The 19,729-nt window shown below is 39.4% G+C and overlaps 1 protein-coding gene across 1 annotated transcript in view; it reads left to right on the top strand.

Moving 5' to 3' along the window:
* Positions 1-19,729, top strand: part of LOC118328758 (dedicator of cytokinesis protein 3-like) — a gene marked incomplete in the record, with an annotated part of 127,180 nt that overhangs the window by 49,558 nt on the left and 57,893 nt on the right.

Genomic DNA, 19,729 nt, shown 5'->3' with positions numbered 1-19,729 from the left:
CACAATTCAGAGATCTCAGAGAACTCACAATCCATCAAATCAAAAGAAGACTTAAGATGATCAATTATATCGCACTTAACTGCCGGCAGTGAACCATAGATCATCAAAAGTCTAGAGACAAAACAAATTAGGTATCATTACACTTCAAAGCCGGACCGTCCCAAGTTATAAACAAGTCGAGTTGCAGCAACATCACTAAGATTGAGTATCAGTCATTAATTAAGACGGGCTGCAATAGTAAGTGAAGCAGAAAGATGGCTGTAAGGTAAAGCCTCTTAAAAGAATAATTTTAAAAAAAGAGAATCAGGAACACTTAAAAATCACCAGTTAGCAGGGGTCACGTGAAAATATGTATTCACCGAAACCTTTTTAGAGCTGAGCTAAACACGACACACACACAGCACCTACGCACCCACACAACAGCAACACACCCACACACAGCAGGCAAGCAACAAAGCATTCGAGTGTAGACTATTGTATATGAAAAGGCAATAGAGGCCAAAATCATTGTTTACTATTGTCTTTTTACTTCCTTTGGATTTGTTCCCATTCAATTACCAAGAATGACGACGTTCCATTAAGTGGTTCTTCTGATTGCTTTGAACAGTGCCTAACTGGAAAGCCACCTTATGCCCAGTGGTGGAAATTGTAATATTGTCGGTGGTAGTTGGTTGGCCAACAGGCCTGTAATTTCTTCTGGCTCTCTTCTGCGTTTTTTCTTGGTTTCGATGCCTCTTTCTATCTCCCATTGTACGAACCTAAGCCCATGGCCATTTACAGGCAGCCTTGTCACCAAGAGGTTGGTATAGCAAAAGCACCCTCCAGGCCCATTGGGTCCTGATGCGTTGGCACGCTCCTTATAAAGAGGCGTCCTTGTCTTGATTCGTTGCCAGTAGAGAGTGCAGTGTTTTTCTAGCTATGCTTCGCTTTGCTGCTATCAGCAGCACTAAATCGACAATTTTCGTGTAACATTTTGGTTTATCTCCGATTCAAGATCGTTTTTGTGTATACGTCCTGTTAAATACCTAAGGATCCATGGTATACCTTGCTGGGTGTATTGATAATGTGAAGTTGTATCAAAAGTGGGTGGCTGGCAAGCAAGTGTTTTTAGCTGTATCCTTCTAAATCATGAGAACAAGAGCTGTCCACTTTGCAGGTACCCAAAATTATGATAGGAACTTGTGTGCTTCTTGGCATTTGCTCGCCGACACGATGGTGGCAGTAATAGAGTGGCTGATTTAAGTAATGTTTTTTGTCCATCATCATTGGAGCGCAATGAAACCACTTTTAATGTAACATATTGTTATTATCTTTTAGATATGTATTTAAGGTGTGTGAATTTCAGTTGTTGGAATCTCTATAGCGCGTATACTTGCTCCATATATTTTAATTAACACTTCTTCCAGATGTAGTGTCTCTCTTGAAAAACCCGCCCTAAGGATTGGAAAAGAGCCTCATGGATCTAGAATGTGACGCTGTAGTTTTACCCCCAATTCTTCATGAGGAGGGTGGTGAGACATGGCTTGGGGGGTAACAATGAACCTTTGTAAGGGAATGGTCTTCTCGTGAATAGAATCTCCAAAGCCACCCCTGAATGCCCCTTTTTGAATGCAGTATGTGGATTAATGATGCCCTCAGGCTTCGCTGTCACGATATGCTTACCATTGAAAATGACTTGAAGCAATCATACAGAATAATTTTAGAAAGTATGAGTGAGACTGAGAAAACATAGTTGTTAAATCTACAGCAAAGTTGGAAGGCAAGGTTTTTACAAGTTCAAATTAGGGCATCGATACCAATTTGGCAAGAACCACTTTCGGTTCTTGATGGTGTTGGTAGTCTCACTGTAGTCCTTCAACCACATACAGACGCATACATTATAGGGAAATTAATGTACTTAATATCCTTATGGAGCCTGAATTTCACAACGACTGCTGTAAATTTTTAAGTGAAGAGCCTCGAAAAATCGAGCCAAAAAAAAGACGGATGATCTCCCAGAAGTGGTACGGCTGTGCTTAAGACCAGCAAGATGCTACCCATTACAATTATCAACCAGACTCATCTAACAGCCTGCCAAGCACATATGTAAATCGTGAAATCCTATAAATCTCCAAACTAATCTTCACAAAGGGGCCCCAGAATGGCAGACATCCTGAAAATAAATTAAAGCGAAGGATGGAAAAAAGCCTCAAGCAGAGAGAACATTAAAGACCGGAAGAAGACCCTTGAAGGAGTTGAGCTTGAAAATTTCCCTTGAATCTTTAACATATTGAATTAAATTTTGGAAGTCGGAAGTGAAAAAAGAGGTAAACAGAGAGACAAAAGGACCAAATCCAGTTAATGAATAATCGAGATGAAATCGAGAACCATCTCAGAAATTGGAAAAATACAGTAAGAGAATAACTGAAAGTTTCCTCAATCAAAAGAAATACGGTGGCTATACTCTCTGGGACATTACGAAAAGTTGTGCGGTTGATTCCAAAATAAAATCGAGAATCAATCGAGAAACAATTCTAACTCATGGTTAATCACCGGACACACAAACTCAACGAGATAGTAAGAGAATTAAAATATGTAAATATGAATGGGAACTTTGGCCTCTTTAGGGTTTATGCCGTAAACAGCGCTCAATTGTTTTCTGAGGAATTATTTATGTGGTGAGATTTATAATCTGACCATTTTTCGTACTTAGAATATGGAGGAGTTACCCAGTATTTTTGAACATTTTTTACTTTTTATAAATGACGTCAAGGATGAATAAATGAGCAATTAGTAGTGGGGTTGGGTATGTTTTGCATATGGTGCATTAGATCAATATGTTTATATGAAACTAAGATGAAAAGCACTATGTTGTATAACAAATACCAGAAAGTTCGGTATGAAAGAACTTCAAATATCTTATGTTGTTCTGTTTGGTTTCTTGGGTCTTACCAAGGAGTACTGGTAGCACGTCTGTAGCTTGTAGTGGTTAGCGGTAAAGTATATTCTGGCTGAGAAATTTTATGACTGTATAGAGAGAAAGATAGATTCAAGCTTTACTTTTCCGTCTTTGTGAGCACGAAATCGTGTTCTTTTATTGGCGATGTTGGATTATATCAATAGCAAACGACTTGGATTAATCCCAACTTATTGACCCTTTTTTTTTCTCAATATGACACGTCCCTATGGAAACACGTGTTCTCATTTATTCTGGGCTAGAAGCAACATCGACCCACTATATCTGATTGCAATTATGGATGAGCCGTGTAGAACCCCTAAAATTGTAACTCGTCTGCTTGAACGCTACCGAAATCATAGTAAATAATTGAGGTTTGATGATTGTGTCAGGTTGTGGGCAAACTACCCGAATCGTTATATACAACTAATGCTGTTTTTTCCAACAAGCGTAGCAGATTTCCAGCGCTTTGTTTTAGCTGGATAACTTAATAAGCAAATGCCCTCAAGTTCTGGGTCCAGTAAGTTAAGAAAATTGGCTGTTATTTAATACAAGGCGTTTCCAATTTTGAGATGCCATGCAATATTCAGGTTGATTATACACTAATGAAAAACAACCATAAAGTATACCTCTTTTCCTCAATAAAAATATAAAAACAATGGAACCTTTAATGCAGTCGAGTAACCGGCAATATGCCAACACAATTTGCATTTAACACACAGAGGACGTTGTATTCAATATTAATTCAGTTTTTGTTGAAAAAGGTGTTAATCAATTAATCTTTAAAGTGGGTCCATAAGATTGGTAAAGAGAAAGGTTTAACTGGCTGTTTTTTATAATTAATTTTAAATAATAACCTTCCAATCGTGTTTTTCTGTCGAATCCAACCAATATGCGATACGATTAATAATGCATACTCAGAAACAATTGAATAAATCTTTTTTAAAATTCATCTGATATTCTTGCCACAAGTTCTAGTCCGTTCGTAATCCCCCACTGCTTTGTTCCCTTGAACGCACAAACTGTGGTGGATGCGATTTTTTGACAAAATAATTACACATCTCAAACTTTGTATGTCACCGCAATAAAATGACCACAGATCTGTTCAAGTGGGTACTCATGTCTGTATACACATGTCTTTGTCTAAATCCCTTGTCTTTTCTTCCGCTTCCAGGTGTGTTCTGTTCATCTTGCGTATAGCACGGGTTTGACTGAACAGCCCTTCTGTGGTACTGACCACACTGAATCGAAGTGGGTTAAAACCAACCAAACACACACATGTTCTTTTTGGCCCTTTGAAACACACATCCGTCCTGTGTCCGCTGGCGACACTCGTTGCTCTTGTTTTTTCATCATCTGAAATAAATGTGGAGTGCTTGGATGGAAGGTTTGACTCGAAGCCCATCCTTAAAGCAGATCAAAGTCCCTGTGGGTTTTTTACCAAAGCGCTTCAAGCCACGTTTTCCTCGGCAGAAACAACAATGCTGTTAGCAACAGGACCCGTCTCGTTCCCAACTGGCCTCATCAACCTAATATCACCGAGCCGTTAAACCGTTCTCAAACCCAGAAAATCATAACAACCAGCTATCAAGCAGTTTCAGTACCTTGCGGAAGTTCTGTCCAAGATTGGAAACAGGTCCTATGAGAAAAAAGTTCAATAAGGTTTAACTGTGCTTGTCTAATCAAAATGCAACTTGTGCCCAGAACCGGGAACAGTAACTGAATCTTTTTTCCTAAGCTTTACGCCCAGAGATAACGTACCGCCTATTAGTCTCTAGCACGAAACATTTCTGGTTTGATTTTATATATACTTTCCAACTGTTTCTCGTTCAACTTTTTTTTTTGCAGAACAATACAAATGCCATTCACTGCAAAATTTATAAAAGTAAAAAAAGTAATACTCTTTTTTAGAGAAAGTCAAATTTCATAAAAACATATACCAATTGACCAATGTTGTTACGGAAACCCTCAAGGCGCCATGCATCATCCCACATTTATTTTCTCTGTTTTTCCGTGATAAATGATTAAATTTTCTGAGAATCTCGAAGATACGAAACTTGTTTCCGAGATGACGAATAATATCCTTAATTCGAGATTCGAACAGATAATGAAACTGTGGACTCAACGATAATGCCGGTAGCACCCCACTACGATCTCCCGTGGGTTCCGAATCGGCTCACTATTTCAGTGTTTATATATATAATAGACGAGTCATAAGTATAGTTTTTCTAGGCCAATGTAGGTAATGGGAAATCAGTGGGTATTCACGTGCGGTTTTTCAAATAAAGTATTAAAAAAGAGCTATATCAACTAACCATTTAAAAAAATGATGTTTAAAAGTTTTCAGGCCCCTGGATGAACAAACCTACTAACAAGCATTTTACTGGCAAAGTTGGTTTGAGAAATGCCAACAAAATTCGCATATTTGTACTCCAGGGCAGCATCTTTTCTCCCATGTTTTGATACAGGTAAGAATTGCTGCACAATTTTGATAATTCACACAACCACATATTTTGGTTCTTGAGCCGTAACAAAAACCCGATTTTAATCGGACGAAAAGTTACAACTCCTTTATGCGCTGACAACGCAGCAGCTGCCTGAACCTGCCATCTCTCTCTGACTGTCTCCTCGCCCCTCCTTGCAAACTCGAAAACCCGAAAGTGAATACGCTGTTTTTCTCCGGCATTACCATGAATGCCTGAGAATGACTTTGTTAAACTCCAGTTCATCCATAAATCAGTCATTATCTCGAGATCGTCGATTATTATATTTTACTGTGGGAAAACAAAGTTTTCGTTGTCTTTCGAGATCTCGAAAAAATAACTCGTTATCACGGGAAAACGGAGGAAATAAAATGTATGAATGCATGGCCCTTTAGGGCTTCCGTACATATTGCTAAAAACAACTGCAAAACAAAAATACCACAGCCATGAACTGAACAAACAAGCAGTTTTTTCTTTCTTTTTTCACTAATATTATAACTTTGTACTTGACCTCTTACTTCTTTATTTCCGTATTTTTCCACTATCTGTAGTTACGTATGTGTGCCTTTGTTTTCTTTTGTCTGTGTGTCTCACCCTGTGTTGCTGTTGGTGGTTGTTTTTTTATTGCTACTGCGGCAAAACCAATTGACCGTCTGGGACAAATAAAGGTCTTGAACTTGAACTTGAACTTGAACAAACATACAAAATAAATAAATAAAGGAAAAGAAAAAAAAAACATCAGTCAGCTAAAAGTAAACTGTGTGTCCAGTGCAGCAGCATATCACCCCATGTTAAAACAAACACATCAATACGCCCCCAAACCATAAAAGTTGCTGTATTCAGGAAAGAGTGGGGAATTTATCCTCATAGTGAATGAAATGTACGAATGGACCCTATATCTTCTTAAATGTATTAAAGGAGCTGCTTAGTGAAAGCATTTTTTCCAATCTAAGAAATTATCCAGAGAGTATGAGGGGGAGATAATGTTGGTATCCAAAAGGTCGGCATTAATCTCACCAGTAAGGTAACAAAGGCTGTTTTTTGGATGTACAGAGGGAATGCAATGAGGGGAAGACCCCAAATAACGCAGAGAGTCAGTTATCTTTGACAGGGTGTTGAAAAACCTGTGACAGTTACAGGCTAAGTAAGTTACAGGCTAAGTAAAAACAGTAAGTATAAGTTTCACAGTTCTTATTATAGTGTATGCCACACTCTCCTTCCACCAGCTTCACCCAGTTATAAGGTAGTTTCACAAGGTTTGTTGTAACTGCATTTCCTTTCCTTTAGTTTCCGTCAAATTCCTAAATCTGCATAGCTTGTGACTTTGTATTGACTCGCAATTTTCCCCATTAGGCGTAGTGTAGCAAAGACGGTGACAGGTTAACCTGCACTTGAACTGTGTGCGGTTTGATTGACATCAAACACAGCCCTGCGATGACAGCGTTCCCTGCTTTCTTCACAGCCACCGGATTAAAAATACAGATTTTAGAAAACCTGCAGTGTTTTGAATTGTGAAAGCTAGAGCCAATCGAAGTGTGGGACATTATCTCAATATCTGAGACATGAGACAAGGCATAAAAATCCTGTGCAGTCCCACACAAACTGGGTCACCTGGTCACAGTAAAGGGACAGGTGGTACATCGTCACTGACAACAGAGCCATAGTGTAGTAGGTACAGCACTATACATTCAATAAGAACATGTCTTACACAAATCTCCAACCAAACATCCTCTGGAGGTAGCCACTTTTTATGTATGCAGTCAATGGTCACCACATATATCATGCTGTATACATATGTGACCACAGCCTATGAGAAAGCAATGCATTCTGCTATCCGAGAATGTATTGGCTAATAGTGTCATGTGACGTAATCAAACTTTTCCTATTTAAATGCGGGCAGTCTTGGTCTGCCCTTCTCCGCCACATGTTAGTTTTAAAGTTTGACTGATAATGAAACGCAGAAAAATAACAGATTTTTAACATTGATACTGCGGTGCTGATGGGCGTTCTGCAGTCCATGAACTTACGTAACTTTAGCTCAAATATCTGTAGTATACTTTCACCACTTTTAGTTTGAAATCTGATACAACCGAAGACTGGTCTTCACTCATGTCTTCATCTTTCTGCAACACGTGATTAGATTTTGACCAGATTTGGGACTTTGATGGATAACATCATTCTGTTCGGACACTTTTTGACTGGCCCAATTGAAGGTTACAATAAACAAGGTGAAAGAAAGTGTTGAGCCCTTGCATAGAGGGAATTCAGGGGGGTGACATACTGACATACTACTCTCTCCATGTAACCTTTGATCACTGTCTTTTTTCTGGTCTCTTTCTATCTTTCCTGCACACAAACATCACACATCTGATATTAAGGCTCTCTGTGGGCAGCAGTCTCGGGATGTAAACTCTGCTGTCAGACGTTTTTTATTATCAAGTGCGCTGTATATCACTGTCTTACACACCTCGCTGTATCTTCTCTCAGCCTTTTGCAGCTCTCTCCAACATTGCAAAAGTGGAGAGGAGCTTACTGCTGCAGACTGGCCTGTGGGTGGGTGGGTGGCTGAGAGAGAGAGAAAGGGAGGGAGAGAGAGAGGGGGGGTTAGAAGAGAGATAAAGAAAGATGAGAAAGATGGAGACTGGGAGCAGGTCAGAGGATGGGAGAGAGATAGAATAAGGCTTAGGTACACATACATAGACACACAAGCAGAGGGAGAGAGAGGTACTGTTGCTACAGTACATTGTGAGTGCATCTCAAGTCGTGTGACAGGCTATGATTTTCTTCTCGTCTGCCGGTTTGGATTGCTTTTTAGCCGGTTGCCAGTGGTAGAGTCAGAGAAACAGAAAGAGAGAGGAGAAAGTCGAGGAGAGAAACGAGTGGATTTATCACCCTATCACACCTGTAAGTAGCTGCAATCATCTCCTGCATTTGGGCATACAGTGTGTGTGTGTGTCTGTTTCAAAATAGAGCTTCTGTCATTCAGGTGGTTGTGTGTGTGTGTGTGTGTGTGTGTGTCTGTGTGTGACAGAGAGAGAGTTTTCCACAGAGTCAAAGTGTGTTTTTCGTCCATAGTCGTGTATTGGGGCTGTATGTAAGCATGTATGTGTATGTCTAAGATCTATATGCTTCAATAAGTGCAGTGTCATATATTTGCCATGGTGACTCACTCGTCGTTGCCACAGCGACGAGGCCATTGTTGGCGTACAGTAGCTGTTTTTTTATTGCATCAGTAGAAAGCTTATGAAAAGCTATATATCTACTAATGTTTGCTTCATTATACCTCGATTATTTTAGTTATGTGATCTTATGAAGTCTCCTCCGAGACGTCCAGCAATATTCACTCTTACATTACATGATATTCAGAATGTCCAAGTTATATTGAAAAAGCAGTTTCATGAGTGACCACATCTCTAATGTAATTATATTGACAGATAACTGATGTGCAGCTTTTAACACTGATTGTTTTTCTAATTTTATGCCATGATATCACTTCTGTATAAACTATATTCTCACTGAGGCTTCTGAGCTGCTTCAAGTGTTAAAATAAAAAAACAGGGGTTTAATGTTACGCAGATCCCATCACTCAGAGGATCATCCTAAATATATTCGGCTCTCTGCTCTTATTTTCATTTTTTTTATGTTACATCATATTAAAAGCTGTCTGTGTAGTTATATTCAAAGTGGAACTAATTGCAGCAAATCCTTGGCAGCGATGTTCAGTTAATATCACACTCTGAAGAGTCCTGCAGGAGGAACTACAGCACAGCTCTGGCGGCTTTACAAATGATGCAAATGTTGACAAATATTTATCAGTTTAAAGTTTATACACAGTTATAAATCAGTAGATTATGAATTTAAATAGATATTTAAGAAGTGTCTTTGGACCAGGACCACACAACAAAGCATATAGTAACTATAAATATAAATGAGAGATAAAGTGTTGTGTTCTCTGGGTCAGTGCATACAGTATGCAAATATATTAAGTAATAAATACATATAAAGACATCTAAAATAAACAGTGACATACACATAAAACACAATGACTCTACTATAATAGGTTAGCCAGCTATATGTAGTAGCAGCCTAAATGTATCTAGCTGGTAGTAGCTAGTAGTAGTAGTAGTTTCTGAGGTTACAGGCAAGTTTGGTAACTGTTAGAAAGTAAGAAAGTTGTTTAATCAAGCGGCCAATAAACAAATATGTTCATGTTCAAGTGACGTAGCCATCTAGCAGCAGCAAGTAATCATGATTCTCATCTGTCAGGAGGAAATAGTGTGACAAAGTGCACAGTGGGTCAATGTTAGTTTATTTTAAATAAAGTGTGTGCAACATTAAGGAGGATCTTTTGGCAGAAATGGACTATAATATTCATAGGTATTTTTTCGTTAGTGTATTATCACCTGAAAGAATAGTAATCGTGTTTTTTACCTTATGAATGAGCAGTTTTTACCTACAGGGGGAGCAGGTCCTCCGCTATGGTGTTCACCATTTTTCTACAGAAGCCCAGAATGAAGAAACCAAACACTGGGTCTTAATTGGACCTTTTGCGTTATTGCAAGCCCTCGTAGTTCCTCCTTTGCTCTTGGAATGGAGGGTCAGGCATGATAGTAATAACCCTAACCTTGGACCTTTAACTATAACCGCAATCGTTCTTGTATGTTATTATTGTGACCACGATGAAGAAATTCACCTGAACAAAGTTATGATATTAAACCAAACCACAATGTTTTCCCAACGTTAACCAACTAGTTTCTGTGCCTAAACCTAACTAAGCCTCAGCCATAGCGGGAGATCAGAAAAGGCTTTTTCTTTGATTACTTTGTTACTATAGACCAATTAGCTCTTACTACTACTTACAATTAGCTCTGTTTTTAGGGAGCGGTTTGCAGCCTTCTGAAGTCGCCCTTATTCCCGACCTCATTATCCTTTTTGGTCCTGTACAGCTACATAAGGAAACTGGCACTCTTTTGTTTTTAAGCACTCCAATATCAGGAAATATAATTTGCTTCCAGGACATCATCACCTTTGACTCTGAGAGGGTGAGCTCCTTTCAAAATGTTCCTTTTAGTGCCGTATGGGAAGCTTGTCCTTCCAGAGTGTCTATTTCTGCACTGTCAAGCTATATGTGGAGCTCGTCCTTCCAAAGTCAGTGCTAATGCAGTATATTGTCAATGTGTTTTTCCATATTAATAATATGAATGGAAGGTGTCCTTCCAAAATCTCAGCTTCCCCTCTGCTCCTGCTGAAATATTCTGTTGAGTCTGTTGATGCATAACTTTTTTGTACATTTTTATTTAAATCTCTAAAATGTGAGTTGTATCTGATTCCTGTATTTATACCCATAACATGAATGAAGTTAAGATGTAAGAGAGCGGCTGGGGGTCAGTGGGTGCAAAGGGGGCTCTGGTAGGCACCTGAGAGGAGACGCTGCTAACGTTTGCCCCCCTCTCTGTAAGGAATAGAGTTAGTTAGGAGCCATGGAGAAGTCATGAGTTCTGTGGATGCAAACAGATCTGAAAATACCACGTTCCATGTACTTTTGACTTCAATAACACATGTGCTATCTGTGCCACTTGTAGCAGGTGGTGAAAAGGAAATCTTACAGTCAGAGAGGAAACTGTCCTTCTGTCCACCTCTTGAACTACACACAGCATGGGACATGACAGGCTGGCATCCCTGCTATCACATCCTGCTTCTGGCATTACTCTGTGTGTGTGTTTGTGTGTGTGTATCTTGCGTATCGCTAGGCAGAGTTCACACAAGGTCAGGGGAGGATTTAGGATGGAGTTTGCACCAACAAGCACAGGACACAACACACACAGACACACAGACAACACATATTTTGCGCTGCATGGTGCCAAACTGCTGCTAGAAAAAGGTCACTTTTACCAAACTCTTTGACAGCTTGGAGTAGCTGGTGGCTTACTGCAGAGGCACAGTGTTTTTTTTAAATGTGTTTATTTTATTTGGTTAATGTAACCCTGCAATGTACTTTAGTTAGCAGTAGCTCTGCCAGAGTCAGGAACTGAATATTTATTTCCACCTACAGTTCAGTGTCTAGACTTGTCAAAGTTTTCATACAATCCCCCAAAAAAGGCAGAGAGGCATTTATTTACTAAGCTTGTTTTACACAGTACTTAGCTTTGCAAAGCCTATATGTTAAATACATATATACTGTACTTTTTCTTAGATTTTATACTTTAAGTACATTTTGTAGCTGAAAATTGGAAAATGTTGAAAATAAACTAAACTGCTGTTCAGTGATTCCAAATAGTAAATGCAGTAAATTGCAAATCATATACCTCAGTACATACAAAATGATGTTAGGTAACAAACTGCACATGTTCAATCAGAAACACAAAATCACAGTAAAGAACTTTTTTCCACATTAAAGTCTGACCTTGAGTCTTTAATGTAATCTTTTTGCATTCTTACATCTAAAGTACCACATTGATACTCTGCTAACATGTTCAGAATCAAAACCTTCACCCCAGTTTCAATAAAACATGAATATCTGTGCCTAGTTGCTTGAACTACCTTAAGTTTCAAAGTTAAGTTTGTCCTCTATGCAAAATATTTCCACGGTTTAGTTACTGTCAGCACATGTGCACTTCATTTACCATGGATACGCTTCACACTTGTTGGTGAATATTATTCTCCTCAAAGCATATGTAACGTGCAGGCATGTCATCCAAAGCAAATTTAACCCAGCCATTACAAATAAGTGACAAAATCAATGTGAGAAATGTTGCTGTAAAACAAACCGTAGATGAAGTAACAAGAAATATGAAAATATTACTGTGACAGCAAGAAAGTAGCCACATCGACAGGAGTCAACAAAAGTTGAGTTATTTTAATGTTTGGCTAGCTAACTACAAAGTTGCTTGTGCAAACTGATGATCAAATCTGTAATGTTACTCTCTTGCAAGTAGCACGTAGCTCATAGTGTAGTGGGTTGGATCTTAATCACCATAAATTCAACCATTGTTTTATGTTGCCAAATGATTTCACTTTAAGAGTCCGCTATGGGTCCCAGATTTAATGCTGCTTTAAGGCACCCTTAAATGATAATTTAAGGGCAACCTTAGCCAAAGTAGTTTTATGCAACAGGGCACTGACCTTCCTGTCTCAGTGACATAAAATTATGGCTCACATTCAGTACGGTTGGACCTCTACGATTTGTTGCAGGTCCAGGATTTAGACTGAATGATACATTTCACATAAAACTAAGAAAGCTGTGGCAGCCCGTTTCAATAACAGTTGAGCAATGGAGTCCAAAATGGAATCCAGAGGCTCTTTGTTTGTGGTCCCTGGTGATTTGCTTCAGTGCTTTTGTTTTCGGTAACGCAGCAGCCAGTTTGACAGGTGTGAAAATGAAGCAGGACGTTTGCTAATGGATCAGAGGCGTTGTGAGTGTCCCCTCTGATTTGGGAGATGCCAAGCAGACTCACATCCTATTAGGAGGCCTTAAACTGGTAACTTCCTGAAAGTAATCAGTTACACAATATGGATTACCCGATTAAATGTGCAGTCCAACTTGTCAGAGTGAGTTACTTTCCAGTATTATGGGGCAGCAACATGAGAACTGTGGTACAGCAGTGTGGATGGGTTTGAATATTTATCCTTCATCAGTGAGTTTAAGTCCTGACGGCAAGTATCGTCCCTGCTGAAGTGTCCTTGAGCAAAATGTTAAGGCTGTAGCTGAAATCATTCACTATATAGAGACTTTAATGTAAATAATATTTGAAACCATTCAAGTCAGCTGTGCTTGAAGGTAATTAATTGGTGCTTTAGTGACCGCGTCTTACTCACTGTTTGTTATGCATTGTGGTAGCTGTTTTCAGCAAAAGAGCTCTTATAAACCCGCTGCTCACTACTTCAGCCCCGGACCACAGACCAACCTGGTCTCACTCCCAAGTCATCAGATACTGCAGTTTGGTCTGTAGGTATCCCTCTAGCCTCAGTCCTCTGAAGTCAGCTGATGTAGTATAAAGGGCAAGAAAGTCTGCAAATGGAGTCCGTTGGGTCGATTGATGGCACAAACAAACCCCAGAGGCAACTGAAAGCAAAAGTAAACAATTTGTTTTATGTAATGTGCGTAAGTAACTTACATAACGGTTTAAAGTTACATCAGGTGCGTTATATAAGTTACGTTTTAGGTACTTGAGTTATGTTAGCTATGTAACATAACTTACTAATCCTAAACAAGAAGTAACTTAACTTAACTTAAGTAAACCTAACTGCGACCGTTTTACAACACTAACCTCACCAGCTTCATTTGGAAAGTGGGAAAGGACATTACATATTTATTATTGCTAATTTGACCACAGAGCCCTGCATGTCCAGATATGATGTGAGAGGGGTTCAGCCTCATATTCTGATTAAAGGGTGCCTCTTGTGTTGCAACCACACACAGATTTAGTTAGCAACTAACTAACTAACACATTTCTCAGGAATTGGTGAACCAAAGACCAAAAATCTCAAATATCTGTTCAATGTTCAGCTTGTGGAGTTTGTCCTCCACATTGACCAACAAAAAGATAAAATAACAGATTGTTTATATATACTGTATATTGTTATTTTTTTCCAAATTAAACTGCAACAGTTTGAAATGTTTAATGAGTTTAATATGATAATCCAATATTTAAACCTCTTCAGTTACACAACCAGACACTTCAGACCCCAAACCAAATGAATCTTTAAAACATGCTTTTCTCATTTGTCAGGTGTGAAAATGGAGCAGGATGCAGTTAATGGAAAAGAGGTGTTGCAAATGTCCCATATTAGAGCTGTCAGACTGAATAAAATCCTGTTATATATTAATGCCAAGCTGTGACAATCTCTTACCCTCTGGAGACCCACCTTTTGGTCCCCGACCCACAGCTTGAAAAACCACAGATGTGATTTTATGTTCTGGTAGAAAATGCTGGGCTGTTTGTTAATGGAGGGGAGACATTATGGTGGGCCTTTCTAGTCTGTGGCCTGTCAGAGTGATTAAGATCTTCATATTATGTCCCTCTGACTCTCAAAAGCAAAAGGCCAATGCAGCAATAAAGAGGAAAGTAAATGTTTGATTTAGTCGGCTGTGGTAAGCGCTGCAGCCCTGCCCGAAGCTGCCTTGTAAGGCTAAACATGAGTAGTTGTTTTCTTTCTCTTGGTGCTCAGTATTCCACTTTTCTTTGCTGTAGCAAGAAGTAGCTATGCTGAAATTGTATTGTTTTGTTTTACTTGGCTAATATCAAGATGGTCTGAATATGAGGTCCAATGAAACAGAATAGCTTCTACAAACAGCATCATTATCGGAGATTTGCTCTGCTGGTTTTTGTAGTGCTGAGGTGGTAAAGATGTGTTAAACGGTGTTGGTGTGTGTGTTTGTGTATTCGTTCCCACTGGATGTGAAGGTGTGATTACTCACTCTAGCTGGGGAAAGAGGCAGAGGAGGCAGTTAGAGAGGGAAAGAGGTAGGAGGGAGACTGAATCCGCAAATAGTCGACACAAAAGAGATTTCCACTCTGCGGCTGAAAAAAAAACTTTAGTGCTCAGTTGTACCTCAGAGATTGTATATTTTGTCACAAAGATAGACAAATTGGGCAGTTTCATTTCAAAGCACCATATATCTCTATCTGCGGTGTGCATGGGTGTATTTTGTATGCCAGCTAGAGGTGGACAGGAGACTTGGTTCCCTCCTGTTCTGCCAGCTGGTGCACCTGTTCCGAGTCGAGTTGATTGACTCAGAAGAGGGTCAAAGGTCAAAGCACATCCACCCACTGACTGTGATGGCCAGATGTCCTGAATAAATCTACAGTCCTGGTTTTAAAGCAGGTAGACTGGCTGAGTAAAAGAAGTACAGATGGCTCATGGTTGTTCTGCTTCCACTCCATGTTGCCTCAAAACCTGACCTCATGTTTTCCTTTCACGCTTGTAGAAAAATAAGTTGCAAGTCATCTTTGTTAGTCTGTTTATTCATTGTGATTGTGTTCTGTAAAAACTATTTCAGACCCTGGCAGAGGAAGTATTACATTAGCACTTATTTCTACCCCTTCTCCGCTACTTTGTCTACTATATATGATATATACACATACACATTTACATACATACCCATATATACACACACAACCATACATATATGTTGTTATAAACAATTATCCAATGCTACGTCTCTAACGGTAGATGGTAGAAACTGTGTGGAACTCAACAGTGGAGGAGTCTGCACCAGAATCACATTTCACACCAGCAGTAATTTTTTATGACATGATGTCAAACGCTTGAAAGGTAGCCAGCTTGTTTTAATTAAAACTCATAAATGTCCTGAAACTCATCAATTTCCTGGAAAATTTTGATCTCTATTAGTGGCTGCATGGCCAGATTAATCAGCTAGAAGGCCCAGGGACAAAAATGTATTGTTGCGTCCCTGTTGACCTCTCCACGCCCTCTGTGCATTTACTCATCACCTCTAAGTTATCGCCACGTAAAGTGGACACAGCAGACTACACATAGAAGCTTCATTATTTGCAGGGACTCATATATTCCTTTATAATTTATATTTTTTATAATTTGAGCATAGCTGGCAGAGTGACAGTTTGTGTAGGAATTAAGGGAACTTGGGATCTTAGTACCATTTTTCCTGTTAAAAATAAAGTACAATAAGTGTTTGCTTACCATTAAGTTTCAGTTTTGGCCCTCCTAAGGGAAAAAGTTTGGACCCCTGATATAAACTAAAATAAATCTCAAGACTAGATAGGGGCTCCACATCAACTGATTTGTATTCCAGCCCTGAATGGCCGTGATGGATTTTATTAATGGCTGTGAATTGAATATGAGCGTCTGTTGTGCCTCACACATTATGGTTACACATGGTTCTGCACTCCCCTCAATGAAAAATGACTTTTGCACTGGATCGGCTGAGTTAGCAGTTCCTCCAAGTAACTGAATGTGCGTCCATGCCTTTCATTCGTTTATCCAGTCTGGTGTCGCTATGAAAGTACTCTTTTACTACAGACTTTTTTCCTTTGTGTTTCTGTGGCACTAAAGGGGAGTGGCACACAAGCTCTCTTCTTCTATTGAGGTGAACTTGAGCCAAGCACATACTTTACTGTTTCCCCCAGCGGCTCCAGTGGCTGTCAGTAGGCAGCTAATGTCAGGCAGCTCTCTGGTGTAAATGTGTTTGTGAACCTTGCTCCCGGTACAGCTCCTCTCTCAGCCTGCTGCTGTAAATAACAACTATGTGCATTTTGTGTGTCTGCTGGGTTCTGGTCTGTACAGCACTCGGGGCTTTATTGCTGACTCCTGTGCTGCTCCTTTGATTGAGGAGCACCCTCAGGAACACAGTGTATTCTGCCAAACTAAAGTTTATAACCATTTATACTATAAATTGACCTATATGAGCTTTCCCTGAACACAATGAATGAACGAAAAATTATGGACTGGCTTTGGCTTTAGGACACAATCTACTGTAGCACACAGTGAATTCAAATAAAATGAAGGTTGATGCAGGCTGCCAGTGTTCTCAGTGTTGTAATGTATCACAGATAATGTAACCTTTAATTGTTTTCACTTTTAGAGTTATTATGTGGATCTATGTGATTGAAAATCCTTTTTATCTTTTATCTATCTGTTGTTCAGAGGGAAACACAGAATATGATCCAGTTTCACCAAAGTCAGTGAATAAAGTTATATAGCTGTGTTTTTGTACAGTAATCAGAGTCCCCCAGAAACATGCTGCTCCAGCAGCGTCTGTCCATTTTCCAATCTAATTCTTTTCTTAATTGTGGTCTGATGAAGCGAGGCACTTTCATAAACGGCACATCCTTTGGAATTTCCCGTGCTGCACACATTACCTTTAAAAAAAAATCCAAATATCTAAGAATCTAAGAACTTTTTCATTGGTTCATTTATTCATTCTAACTCTGGCTCTTTGAGTGTACTCGTCACAAATTCATTGATTTCTATTTTTATTAATAGTTAATCAATTAAATCACCACTCCAGCTTACTTTTCTCTGTTTTATATAACTGTTTTTGTTTGTTTGTTTTGTTTTGTATATTTTTGATTATGGTCTCGGTACTTCTCTTGTTTTTCACCTTTATTAGACAAAATGAATTATTAATTAATAAGAAAAGAGATCTAAAATATGTATTATTAATGATAATAATTAAAGTGTACTTCTGTCTGTCCATTAAGATGATGTGTAAAAGCTTGCACTCTCAGAGATGTTCCTGCATCATTAATGATCATGCAGAATTTTAATATGGACTCAGAGTGTGTATCAAAGAGCATTAGCGTCTGTGTCCACTGGGCATCTCCTTAAAAACAAATGCTAAACAGATGCTGAGGGGAACTGCTGTGCGTGACTCTTGTTGTTGCTAAGCAACTAGTAAAAATCCATTTGAAATATGGCACTCTTCGGCTAAAAGTTGTCGTATTTTCAACCTCGAGTGCTAAAAACATGCTAATCACTCAGCACTGCCGGGATGGTGCAACAGGGTTCCGAACAGGAACTACTGAGAAATGGATGCCGGTGCTGTGAAAAGGCTTCCCTGTGGACAAGTTGCCTCAGAGATGAATTATAATTTATAAACGGCTGTTGCAACAGGAAACCAACCTTTTAAAATGATACCATGTTTTAAATACCCTCTTATATACTAATATTCTTAACTTATGCACTGACTACAAGTAGACAGATGTACCCATTCTTTTGGCACTGGGTGTTTTCATCAGTCACAGCAGTGTGATTCAGGGTTGTTTCAATCCCAAAATTCACAGTTTTTATGTGCCTGTAATAGCCAGTAACCTATCCATGAAAACATAGTAAAGTATACTGCGAGTGAACTGAAGGTTCGGCCTCTCTGACCAAAGGTTAGTTAAAAATCTTTACTACCTGCAATGAAAGTCAAACCACAGTCAGGGCAGATGGCACTATAGTTTTTTCCTCATGATATGACCTAATGGTGTGGAAATCTTGGGGAATCTAATGATTGACTTCTGATATTGGTGTCATGATCTGAGTAAATCTTGATTCAATAAACTTTAGTGCACTGTGTTCCAAACGATTGACTCTGGCTTAATTGCAGTATGAAACATATAACTGTCAGTTAAGCTATGGTTTGGATGAAGGTAACTATCTGATGACCGGAAAAGAGCAGAGAAAAGTGTGTGAGGTTGGAGAACACTGAGTGTGCTGACAGTGAAAACCACTGTACAACTCTGTACAATCTCTGGTTTTTTAAAATGAAACAGACAATGGATCCAGTTATTTTCTTCCCGACCGGAGTTGCCTGAGGTTTGGTGAAGTACTGCAAGTGTGTTTTGGCTGGTTGGCTCATTCGCTGGTGATGGTCTCCGGGTGAATGGGTATCAGTTATTCAAAAACAACTAAATCTTTGTCTTGCAAAGCTAATTATTAAGCTATGAATTCAAAAATGTTTTCCAACATTTGCTTTCCTTGAAGATGACCTACAAAATAACTGTAGCCTGTGCACTCTACAACATTGAGCAGGTAACATTGAGGAGGATCTATTGTCAGATATGGAATATAATCGTTGTGTTTTTGTTACCTTAGAATGAGACATTTTTATATAGGGGCTACAGATGGTGTAAGTCGACTTCCATGGAGTCTGCCATGTTGAACCACCGTGTTTCTACAGTAGCCCAGAACGACCAACAAAGTTTCTCCTACACACTTCACAGCCCATTTTTCATTCCCAGGTTGTCAAATAGAGATGTGAGCGGTGTTCAGAGCGGTGTATAGAAAATGTATCAGTAAAATGCCTGTCATCTTTTTCTAGTACTTAGACATTTGAAAGTCTGTGGTAGTAAAAGGAGAATGATGTGTACAAAGTTCACCCCGGATGGCACAAGGTATCTCCACATCCAAAACCTCAGAAAGATGTTTAAAGATTAAGGACTGCTGCGATGGAACTATCTGCTCTTCCATCTAATCTCAATACCCACTTATTCCTGGTCGGGGCTTAAATCTGCCCCAGCATGCACTGGGAGAACAGCAGAGATGCCTCCCAGGCAAGTCACTGGTCGATATCAGAGCTGCTTCAACTGTGTTTGCCAAACTCTATGTTGTCATATTTCCAAGCTGAGTTTCCCAAAAACAGCTCCGCCTCCACTGCAGCCAGAGTTATATAATGTTTCTGATGCATAGGAGCCTCCTGTATGTCAGAGATACCCAACATAGAGGCATACAGACGGAGACTGTGAGGGTATCACCAGGTGGTTCTTTTTTAGCCGGCTTCCAAACCTCTGCCTGTGTCTGTGTGTGCAAGTATTTATGCATGCATGTATGCAGGTGTGTGTGTGTG

This window comes from Morone saxatilis, unplaced genomic scaffold (assembly GCF_004916995.1).
Source record: "Morone saxatilis isolate NCDOM2014 unplaced genomic scaffold, NCSU_SB_2.0 Contig18, whole genome shotgun sequence".
Lineage (NCBI taxonomy): Eukaryota > Metazoa > Chordata > Actinopteri > Moronidae > Morone > Morone saxatilis.
Note: the sequence above shows the minus strand (reverse complement) of the source record. Positions and strands in the feature narration are given on the sequence as shown.